We start from the raw sequence: 12,813 nt of genomic DNA, 5'->3' as shown, positions 1-12,813 counted from the left end.
CTAAACATTGTACTTAATTAATTTTATAATTTTCACATGTATCTATAAATTAATGCTTAAGAAACTAAACATAATCAAGCATGTACAATTTAGAAGGTTTTTTTGTTGAAAAATAATTCTCACACTACTCATGAAAAGCATTATTATTTGACTGAGAATGCATCCTAAAAAATAGATGACTGTTCAATGTGTGTCCTGCCCAACAATCTATGTTGTAAATTTTTGTAAACTTACACTGGGTATATGCAAAGATGAACTGTATATTTTTTAAGTATTGTTAGGATTTTTCCTAATCTTAATCCCTTGTATTTATCTCTGAGGCCTAAACTCGTATTTCAGTTATTTCATTTATTCTCATCAGAGCCTCCCTCCTACAGATTCTTTACCATCCATCCAGTTTCTATACATTCTGAAGTCCTAGATCAAGCTAAACTGCCTCCAGGAGGCTGTCTACCACTATTCACTGTCCATTCCTGAACACAATTTAGCATAAACTAGCAGACTGTGGTGTTGCAGCCATTATACATACAAATAGTGAGTTAATAAAATCTTGATGGATAATCTGCTGTTTTTTGGTAAGATTTGAGTACTTGTACAAAAGAGTGATTATAGTGATGATTCCACAAACAGTCTAATATGGAGAAAAATAATTGATAATACAATTTATTAGAGTTACTTAATTTGAGTTCTAAATGAGGTATAAAGATTATTGCAGAGGGACACTGAGCAAATGAACAAGAAGAATAGAAATGGATAGTTACATTTTTGGTTGCCATAATTTTGGTTATACTGATATTGAGGATGGGATCACAGGGGCGAGAACCTGAGATGCAGTGGTGGTGATATCTAAGTCAGAGTTCAGAATGGGTCACCCATGAGAATATTGTATTTTTCAAGCACCCTACTTGATGACCAAGAGGTTAGCATCTGTTGTCATCCTATCTGGTTTCTGCTTTTCTCTGGTTTTGTTCAGCATCTACTATCTTTCTGAAGCTTGTCTGTACTAGGATTTGGTTATTTCTTTTAAATTCAAACAGTAGGAAAAATGTGAATGCTTGATTTTTTTTTACCTTTGAAAACAATCCTTCCCCAACAGATGTCTATAGCTTTTCCCTTCCATTATTTTGTAGAAACTATACCCTCTTTTGTTAAAACCACGATGGATTTGTCTGTTTTCTTGGTCTTGCAACTGTTCTTTCAGCCTGATGAGCTCTTCCCTGTTGTCTTTTTACTATATTAATTCTGAAATGAGCACTCCATTCTTTCTGGTCAGAAGAATTCCTGATTTAGTTAAATTTTAAAAATGCACTTGCTCTATTATAGTAAATCACGACATGTTCTATGTTAACTCCTTTTAATATTCATTTGGCAGTGATTCAGAGACCTCACCATTTAATTACTTCATTTCTTAGGTCATGAGGATTGGACTTGCCCTCCTGAGTGGTTTCACTGTTTCCTCCAAGCAAAACCAAAAATCGCACTGAATTATTTTGGTGCAGTAAGATCTCATCGACTTATTAAATTCTTCATTGCTTTTTGTTATTACTTTCCATAATGCTGGTGCTTTTTGTGGCTTCAGTTTGGGGCAACTATCAGGAAGCGTTATATTTGATAAAACTAAGATAGTCAAAGACATAAGAAACCAAACTAAGAAAACTTACAAATTAAAAAAAAAAAAAAGATAGCTGTATTCCCGGTAAAGAAATTAAATATAATGAAAATACAGCCCACAAAATTAGCCTTCTGAAAAAACAAATCTGATTGTATTATTTTACTGATTTAAAAAATTTATGATCATTCAATTATTCCCTACCACCTGAAGTAGTTGTCTATATACAAATGTATTTTTTGGTCCTATACACACATTCAAAACATCGTATTGCGCAAGCACTTCCAGTATAGGTATATGCATATGTAATTAAGTTATAATCGTATTATACTACAAATATATTCTTCACAATAATGTACATATATAACTGGAATTTTTAAGGGTAAGACAAATAAATACAAATTAATGTTCCCCTTATTCCCATATTTCCCCACATATTAGGAGTTAATCTTCCATAACGCCAGGCCAATAGCCAGTTTCCTTGGCAACCATAGACCTAAAATAGGGGTCAGCATACTATGGTCTGCAGGTAAAATCAAATGTACCACTTATTTTTGTAAATAAAGTTTTATTTAAATACAGCCATGCTCGTTTGATGTTTCGCTTAAGCTAGGCCTGATCTAACATTATTTCTAAATGTGACCATGTCTATCTAGATCCTATTTGACATTAGAAATTACCCAAATTCTTGAAAGAAAAATTATTAAAAGTTATTAATAACAGTAAAGAATATCTAGCACATTTTGTCACATAAGTCTATAAAGATAGGACCAAATATAAATTCCAGAAGACTCTAAAGGCTTTTCTCCGTGACTTATTTCACTACACTTTGGAAAAGAATTTGGAATGGTCAATAATAGTGTAGTTGTGAAACTCATTTACTTAATATTGGGTTGAAAGACTCATTTGTTGCTGAGTAGCTCAGAAAAACTTCGAGTATAGATTATTGAGAGAAAATCTGGCAAAACAAATTATCTATATTTTGCTTAAACAAATTATGCTTAAACAACTCAGATAGACCAGAGTACAGCAAACTTTTTTTCTGTAAAGGGACAGATAATAAATATTTTCAGCTTTGCAGCCCATATAGTCTGTATGTTACTCAACTCAGCTGTTGCAGCACAAAAGCAGCCATAGATAATATGGAAATGAACAAGCATGGCTGTGTTCCAATAAACTTTATTTACAAAAACAGGCACTTCTCCATAGTTTACTGACCCCTTGTATGAACTGAAGTATGAACATCTATAGGCTTCTGTACCCAAGGTATCAACGGTATGTATGATTTAAATATGATTACAGCTCTTTGATTGATTGATCGATCAAGCATCTGTTTTTGAGGTTCTGCATCAGAAATGTGTCCAAACTCAAACCTTCCTATAAGTAGTTCTAGAGGCAAAAGCTTGCGTCCTGAAGCATTATCCAAATTAAAGTACGTCCTCAGATGAGGCATTGGAGATACGGCTTTTAGATCCCAAATGTATAACAGATGACGTGATGACTATAAAACCTGTGTTCTGATTTTTCTTCTGGAAGTTTGAATGTACGTGTCCCAGAATCTGTGCTCAGATCCATTCTAATAAATAAGCTCACTGCCACCTTCTCCTTTACTCTTATCTGATGTTTACTTAGCTTGGGTTGTGGTTAGCTTGTTAGCTTTTATGTCTTAACAGAAATATGAACACGTACTCATATTCAGATGTAACAAAATTTCTGTGTGTTGTCATCTTGAAATGCACCATTGCTAATAACTCTGTCAAGTTCACATAGTTGATAGTCCTTACTGAGTCAAGAAAAAAGCTAGCAATTGAGCTTTGAGAATTCACTAACCTTTGGATTTAGCTGATATGCTTTGAGAAACTTCTCCCATTGTAGTTGTTTTTGTGCTTTAATCTCGCTGTTCAAATTGTGAATGTAAACAGTCTGAGAGAAAGCTCTATTAGGGGTCAAAATGAGAGAAGGATGAATCACTTTCATGTTCATTCAGTACCCCTTATCAATAACAATTGTAAACAAAGAGGTTCCCATATTTAGGTAGTCAAAAACAAAATTTTCTACTTGGGGATGTGGATAAAATTTTCTCTTTTTTGAAGATAACTCTGTGGTTCTGTTTATTTGAGTATGTATTCTTTGTGCCTTCCATGGTCATCATTATCTTCCTGACAAAAAGAGCCCCATCCCTGTTTATTCCTGTGTTGCACCTTATTGATTTGCTGTCCTTAGACAGCATTTGTATGTATAGATTACAAACTCTCAATTCATCATAGTGTCTTGGGCTTATAGCTTTAATATTTTAAAGATAATCTTGTTTGCAGCAGTGGGTGAGACGAGGAGTTATAAAGATGAGCTACTGGGTTGAAGCCAGCCATCTAAATGTTTATCTGTCTAGCTCATTGTGCACAGAGGTCAGGGTCAATGTTAAAAGAAAAAAAAATGATGTCTTCTCTGGTGAAAAAGGAGCTTAGTGCCTTCCAGAATTTCCTGTCGGGGTGCATAAAAACAGAATCAACTCAAGAAACATGGGGGAAAAAAAAATCACAGTAATGTCTGTCCTTTTACAAATGACTTGTTTATGCTTTGGTGTTCTCTTGTTTGTATTCTTTGTATTTCATCTTATTTCTGAATCCTTGATATAAAAACAGCCACCATTAAAATAAAATATTAAAATTTTAGTGCATTTGTAACCTTTCTTTTCACTAGTAAACTCAAAGCAAAAATCCCCTATAACCAAAAAAGGAAAAGCAAAGTTCCCTTTATTGTACTTGAAAATAAATTACACAATTACAGTTTATTGCTTTGAAAAGTAAAGCAAATGCTAAATTCATTGGAAATAACATATGTAGCCACATTCTAAGTGTCATTTCTTACAGGGGCAGAAATTTAGTTATTATTGATGCCACATGAATCAGTAATTAAAATTTGGTTAAGGAAAACCCTCAGAATGCTTGTAACCAGGCTCATGTAATACTGCAGAGCGCCTTCTAGTTGCACAGCTTACATTCAGGTTAATTGTGGCCCAGACGTTGCCTTAGCTGCTCTGCTGTGAAGCTGACACCCACAGTAAGCATTTCATGGCTCAAGATCAAGTGTTACTTAATATTCACCATAGATTTAAAACTACTCAATACAGGTTAATTAAATGTTTCTTGAGTACAGTAAGCTTCATTGTCATCAAAAAGAATTTTCCTTTTATATAAGATAAATTTTAATGTAATTATTAATGTTGTTTTAATCCAAAAACATCAGTTAGTTAAGCCTAAAATTATAGAAATATTACTTAGGAGATATGTGTGCTTTTTAAAAAGAAAGAAAATCAGTGAAATGTTGGAAATAAAGATCGGACTGTGAAGAAAGTATAGAAAGACTTACTGCAGTTGTTGGACCTAAAGGCTGTACCTGGACGATTACACGCTGATAACAGAAAGGATGCCGAGGATTTTCCTAGGTGTGGAGTAAAAAATGCCTTTACTAAGAGTGAGGTAATGCCTTCATAGTAGAAATGAAGCACTAGACTACATTTGTTTGCTTGTGTTTCAACATTTTGGGAATTTTAAAACTGGAAAGAATATTAGACCCATTTAGTTGACAGAAGATGTATCTCAGGTTAAGTGGCATGTAAGAGTTAAGAGCCATCATCCAATGGAGGGAATATCAGTTAATAGGTTTTTGACTTTACCCCAGCCCTGTGGACTTTGTCATTATTTTAAGAAGAGCTTATCTAAATACTTAGTAAGTTATTGCTGTTTATTGGAGAAATGTGTGTGTTTGTGCAGCAGAGTTGGAAGGACCTTACTCAGCTCTCCTAGAGACAGAACTCCTTCCATTCAATCATGAATGAACTGTTCATGCCAAAGAATATATGTAATGCATATGTAAATTATAAAGCAAAATGCAAAAGAGAATGCTACCGCCCCAAACTTCATTGTTTGAAATACAAATAGGCAGCTATTTGAGTATAGCCCTTGAGACTGTTTTGATTTCCATTCCAATAATTCAATAGCTTTACAATGTTGTGTAGACCACAGGGTGTCACAGCTCACTTCCTGTAGTAGGTGCATGTGAATCAAAGCACATATGAGCAGAAAGGTGTCTGAGAGAAGGAAAATTCTGATGAGGTGGTCAGTGTGACACAGCTTGGAGTTATTTCACAGTAAGTTAACTTGCAACAGGAGAAAAACAATCATTGGTATTTGATATAAAGAAAAATGTTTAAATTTGAAAGTAGTACAATGACTAATTTCCACAGTAACATGATTTTTTATTTTATTTATACATCACCAGTGGAGCTTCTGTAACTCTCCAGATTAAGTATAGTATGCGATCTTATTTAGTTTCTTCTATGTGTAATCTTTGACCTTCTAAGAGAAATCTTGTTTTAATAGACTTGTACTTTAACACATTTTATTCCTTACTATAACAGCCAGTGTTTGCATAATTGCAATTTCTTCCTTATTTCATATATATATACACACACATACATACATGCACAGGCTTCCTTAATCTTTTCAGTGAATAACAACAGCTTCCTTTATCTTTACTGATCAGGACTAAATCTCTCCTATGGGATTAACGGAAAAGAATCGTTAGTGAAATTTTTTGTCTCTCACTGCTATTTAGGGGCTGTTGTACTTTCTTACAATGTCCTGGTTGACAAAATTATAGAACATAGACAGACTGAACAAGACCTTAATAAATGGCCTCAGGTACTGACAAGTACAGTACCCTACCCTGACCACACCACAGAGTTTAGTAGTTAAACCTGACTCTGTAAGAACTGCGTAAACCTTTATCCTTCATGGAAAATGCATTAAAAGAATTTTTACACACTTGTTCTCTCAAAATTTCTCTAAATTGCTGAGTTTATTCTCTGCATTAAGCAGCAAGTAAATTGATTATAGGACTTCCCTGATAAATTTAGATTTATTCAATTAATGCAAAGCAGAGAATGAATAAAAAGTTCTTTCAATTACTGCATTTTTTAATATTGCAGTATACAATTATTATAGTTTATTAATATTACTAGAATTTTAGGGTGCTTGATGGATCTCTGGTTAGAGAAGTAACTGGATATATTAATGGTTAGGCCACTGGTTGTTTCAAAACTATGCATTGACAATATTAGAGCGTGTCAGTTTTGGCTATGGAGAATTGTGTTCGTTTGCAGCTCTGTCGCTAAGACGTGGTTGGCCTCAAATCTCTGGTAAGCTATTATTGGCACATTGCAAGGAGGGGGAGTTTGCTGGGTGATTGCATTATTGGTTCCAGTTGTTCATTATTCATTGTGTCCATGGCCTTTACCGTGTATTTCCATGTCTGTGCATCATAGCTCGGACAGCTTCCCACACCTGAATTTTTGGTTTATACATACACAGTGGTCATAAATGAGCAAAAGCTAGTTCTGAGTCAAGACCTCAAAGACCTTTTCTTTGTGTTTTCTGTTGTGCATTTGTGCCTCAGCCATTGTCAAAAAGAAAAAAAATGGAAAAGGAGGAAAAAAAAAGAAAAAGAAACAAGTTTGGGTTAATTTGCGTCTTAGGAAGACGAGCTTGTTAAGCAGAGATGGTGCCCCAGCCCAGGCTGGCTTAGATTAGCTCACATACCCCTGTCCACCCTCATGCCAATCAATGGTTACTAGAGCAAGCCCCACCCAGGGTTAATGGTGCAGCCAGGGGGATCCAGCCCAAGTGAACAAATCTTCAGCCAAAATACAGCTCTGTGACAATAATCATGATGACCTGAAAAATATAAACTGTCTATTCTGCCCATCTCTCTATAAATCCATTTATTAATAAATAAATATTAATAAATAAATATCTACCAATCCTTCTATCTATACAGACTATAAGTAAGATTCACTAGCACACGTTGTTGTATCACTAAAGTTTGGACATTGCACATAACTTTGTATGCAATATTTACATGTTGGTCAGAATGTGGCACCATAAAAATAATTTTCCAGTTTTGGAGAAGCAAAAGCAACTATAATCCCCAGACTAACAAATAAGTCTAAATATTTCAAAAGCAGCTGGAATTAAGCAGAATTGAAATGGAAAAAAGTAAAGAAATTTGGACAGAGATTTCAGTAGTGGGGGTATATTTTTGTTAGTGCTTTCTGAGATATCTTGCAATGGCCAAAAGTACTAAAAAAATTTACAAACGGGAAGGGAATACCTCAAGATGCACAAATATACCCTCACTTGCAATAGCATGTTGAAGCGCCACAGGAGAGAGCGTGACAGCAGAGGCCAAGAGACCCAATCTAGTTTAAAAAAGAAAGAGTTCAACAAGAATGACAAGGCCTAGGCAAACCCGGAAGTGTACGTGTATCATGTGTACCTGAGAGAAAGGGTCATGGAAATGAATGAGCCTCTATCTGTTGAATCCTGTTATATTTATATTCTACCAGTTAAAGCTAATCAAGACGGCAGTTTCCTGTGGTTTGACACAATACATGGCCATATTTCCATTCTTCAATCAGGAAGACTCATTCAGTATGATAAATACTAAAAAGGAATTAACACAGAATGGAAAGATACCAGAAGAAAAACAAGAAATAGAGCAGAAAAGATTTACCAGCTGATTAAGAATAATGACCTTGTGTTGGATATCTGTTATTTGCTGTTCCTGATACATGCTTCTCTCTTCTCTGATTTGCTAGGTACACATGGAGGGTGGTCTTTGAGAACTTCTCAGCAGCTCTCTCTTGCTCCTTCTCGTTGATTGGCCAGTGGGCTGGTGGGAGTGCTGGCAGGAGGTCGAAAGGCAGGATAAGATTAAGTTCAGGACATTTGTTCCCCAGCTTTCTCCCAGCCAGGATGCTGGTATGCTGTGTTCCTCCACTAAAGGTACAGCAGTAGATGTGTTGCTGCTTCCTCTGGGCTCCAGCAGTCCCCTCTTTTCAGGTCTAGATGGCATAATGCGTTTTCCACTCTTGTCATCCTTAGGTGCTTCGCCATCTATCTACTTGCTGTAATAATCTGTTTATTAGAGTCTCCTCATTTGCGTGGCCCCAGCTGAGTGGTCACCTGTTTCTTTCTGGGATTTGGATTACTCCAGCCACAAGGCAGAACAATAAGAACCCAGGAAGGAGATAGAAAGAAATCTTTGGGAAGCAAGGCCAAAGTATAAAGTCTATTTTGAAGGAAAATGGAATTAAGCTAGCCTCGGAATTCTTTAAATTTGTATACCAGAAAATAGAGCAGCAAAGTTATAATATACTCAGAAGAAAGTGATACTATGGATTTCATATACAGGAAAAATACTCCTCAACTGTAAAACCTGAACATACATAAAGACTTTAAAAAATTTTTTTCCTCAAAAGTACTTCTTAAGTAAACTACAAGAACTTTAACTATGGGAAATCTCAAGAGACTATGTACAAGATGAGGTTGTGAGCACTAAATATATGAAACTGTGAAATAAGGTTTAAGATATATTTCACTTATAAGGTGAAAGAAAAAAATGTAAAAGTGATACACCTCACTATGCCTAAATGATTAAGTTAAAGGAAAATGTGAGAGAAAAAAAGACAGAAAGTAGAAGAAGTTCACTAATTACCTCATCCAAAGTATCTGGAAATAAATAGCTAACATTGGCAATGCAAAGCTAAGTAATAAAAATAATGCTATTTTCTAAAACCAGATGTAGCTAAGAGGTAAGAGACAAAGCAGTAGAGAAAATACAGTAATAATTTTCATGATATAGAATTAATAAAAGACTAATGGTTTTAAATTAAGATATTGTCATAAAGATGCTACTACAACAAAATGCAAACTTTCCTAAATATGAAAAATCTCCATAAAAAAAGAATTTAAGCAAACACACAGCTTAAAAATCAATACAATTTTTTAAAAGTAAATGTAACATGATGCAATATGAAACCATAATTGGAACAGCAAGTAAGTTTGAATGGGCTAAAATCAATGGGAAACTAATTTCACATTACTTTACAAAGAAAAATCTGACATGAAAAATTCTCCTAAAACATAATTAAAATCTGTACAAGAAAACATACTTTAATGAATAAAAGAAATTCTGCAGCTGTACCAAAAAAAAGTAAAAATAAAGTTAAGAAAAACAGTATTATATAATAATAAATAAATATTTAGAATATGAAAGAAGAAACAGAATCAAACAATAGTTAATTTCAGTTTTTTCACTCAGAGATCAACTGAAAAAATAATAGTACGGAACAAAATGACTTAATGCAGTGCTAACTGGTTCTTATATGCATATAATTTACTGTGTATAGATTAATGTATTTGTGTATCTGTATATATCTTGTGTAAATATAAAATTTTATATACATAGTATATATAAATATACAATATGCATATTACATAAAACTTCTCTAAAATTGATGTTATAATTTCTTTTAGAGCACAATAAAAATTGATCATATATTAGATCAAAGATAAAATTTTAATATCTATCAAGAGAATATAGAAACTATACTGTGACCATAGATAAATAAAAATGACAGTAGTATAACGAGAAAATAAAATTTCATGCTAACTGTAAATTTTAATACTATGTTTTTTAATAAGTCATGGTTCATGGAGCAAATGTAAAGTAATGTAATAGGAAATCTACAAAATATATATAATGAATTTAAAAACACTGTATTTAAGAATTTATGGGATATCGCTAAAGGAACACTTGGGAGAAAATAAATACTCCTCAATACCTAGAGCACTATACAGAAAATAATCATAAATATTTAACATTGACGTGAAAACATAGAAATGTAAAGAACAATTTTAAAATTATTTAAAATACTGAAACAGAGTTCAGTGGGTATGAGGAAAGAAGTAGAGCAAGTCAGTTAAGGAGAGAATCAGTAGAGTGCTGTGTGTATTAGAGGAACAGAAAGGAAGCGCATGAGACTGTGGCAGTGAACAGAAAGGAGATCAGAAAACAGGAGGTCTGAGAACTAATAGGAGGTGCAGACCATGCAGGGTCTTGCAGGTAATAAGAGTCAATTTGGCTGTTGTATTTAGAGTAGGTTTCAGGCAAATAGAAAGGGAACCCAGATCAAAAGTTACTGCAGTAGTCCAGGGGAGAAATGGTGGCTTTTACCAATGTCGGTTGGCAAATGGAGATGGTGAGCCGCAGTTGACTTCCGGATACATTTGGAAATGGAGCCAATAGGGTTCGTTGTTGGAACCCGCATGAGAAAGGGGAAAGGACAAAGGTGACGTCATTTGCCTGAACGTGTAGAATGGAGCTGTCAGTGACTGAGATGAAGAAAGTCAGAGAGAGAACTGTGGAAAGAGAGGCCTCCCGACCTCATTGTTAAACAGCTTCATTTTGAGATGCCAGTTTTTTATCCTAGTGCAGATGTCAATTAGGTGATGAAACATGCGGGTCTAGAATTAAACAGAGAGGCCTAATCTATACACAGAAACTAGGGAATTACTAGCCCACATGGAAAATGCAATAAGTAAGAGGGAAATAGTGTAAAGTATATGCCTGTTGAGTTAAAAAAAAAAATCAGGTGGGGAAGGGATATATAACCATGTTTACTTGTATATGAACACAATTTTTTATAAATATACCTAATAAATCTACATATGGAAATCCATATAACTGCCATTCATTTGATGAGATGGAACTGGGAATGTGTGAGGGCAGGGTTTGCAGGTAGATAATGATTATATATCTTTTAATAATTTAACAGAAATTTAGACATGTGATTGAAGGTAATATTGTTTAAATAATTAAATACAAATTAAAGAAATGTATTTATATGAATATTTATATAAATATAAACATATAATAAAACTGAATATGAATTAAAATACAAAGTATTACAACCAAAAATGATAAAATAAAGCATGCGGTGAACTACTACTTTTGTTATAAATCTATCTTGATTTTATTTCTCTAAAATTGCTTTATATGTAGTAAATCAAGCATCATTTACTATAAATTCATAGTTTAAAGTCACTTCAAAAGCTTCTTGATTTATAATACATTTAATGAGATCACAGTAAGAGATATTTCGTAATGGTGTTTATTCAGCTCTTGATCATAAAAAAACCAAACTTTCTTTAAAAAAAAGAAATTTTCAACTCAGGTAAATGATTTTGGATGCAACTGAGTCCTTCTGCTCAAAATGTCATCAGAAATGTTTTTCTTTCCCCTGGCTCTGCTTTTGTTTTTTGTTTGTTTGTTTGTTTTTCTTGTCTCAGGTAAGCTCTTTCCTTTTTGTATGTACATATTGGTGAAATGGCTTCTAGCATCATCAGGTTTCCATGGTTCTTATTGGCTGTGAACCCAAAAGGAATCTTTTCTATATAATTCTGGCAAATTTGCTAGAGAGGAGTCGAATACCTAACCCTGAGTCAGTGTTTGTGTTCAGAAATATAGTGTACTCTGATTCAAAACCTAGAATTCTGTGCAAAGGATTGAGAGTAGGCGAGCCACTGTTCCCCAAGAAAATAAAATGCAAGACAAAAAAAGTTGATGATCGCTATTACTACCTTTTTATGATGCAAAGCCTACAAGCACACATCCTAGTAAAGCGATAGAGATCATTCCTTGGTGGCAGAGTAGAATGTTCAGTTTTCAATTGCTCCCATTTTTTTTCAGACATCCATATCTAAAATGAAAGAAATGATGAATTTTCTTTTGTCAAGGCCATCACATGCCTAGCTCATGATTTATTTTTTCTCTGCCAACCTAATAGATAGGAATAGAAGTTCATGAGCAAGGGAACTGTGACCACCATGAAATTTAAAAGTGATTATTCTGCGAAATCTGAATACTATGCATGGACGAGGTGCAGAGAACACAAACAGGGCTTTGTACAAAGAATGTATAGTAGGAAATCCTGGTTCAAGATTATTATACATAGAAATGGACATAAATAACTTTTCTGTTCTCCCTGGAAGAAAGATTTAACTACACGTTACCAATTTAAATGTGTTCACATAACCTTTTCAAGTGAAATGAAACTGCTTGAATTTCAAACAGCCAAAGGCAAATGCTTGTATTTGCAACAATCATAATAACAAAACATTTTCCAGTGGAGCCATACTTTAAAGGTAGACTCATATATTCCTTTTGTAATGGATACTGCTTCTTTAAGTAGCAGAAAACAGCTTTAGAGGATAATACTTGTCTGTATTATCAGGAAATGACTGTCAATTTATCCCAGATCTGTTATTCTGTATTTAGTCCCTTATAAGATAGTACCTTCA

Source organism: Manis pentadactyla, chromosome 15 (assembly GCF_030020395.1).
Source record: "Manis pentadactyla isolate mManPen7 chromosome 15, mManPen7.hap1, whole genome shotgun sequence".
Taxonomy (NCBI): Eukaryota; Metazoa; Chordata; class Mammalia; order Pholidota; family Manidae; genus Manis; species Manis pentadactyla.
The sequence above is the reverse complement of the archived record's forward strand: the minus strand, read 5'-3'. Positions refer to the sequence as shown.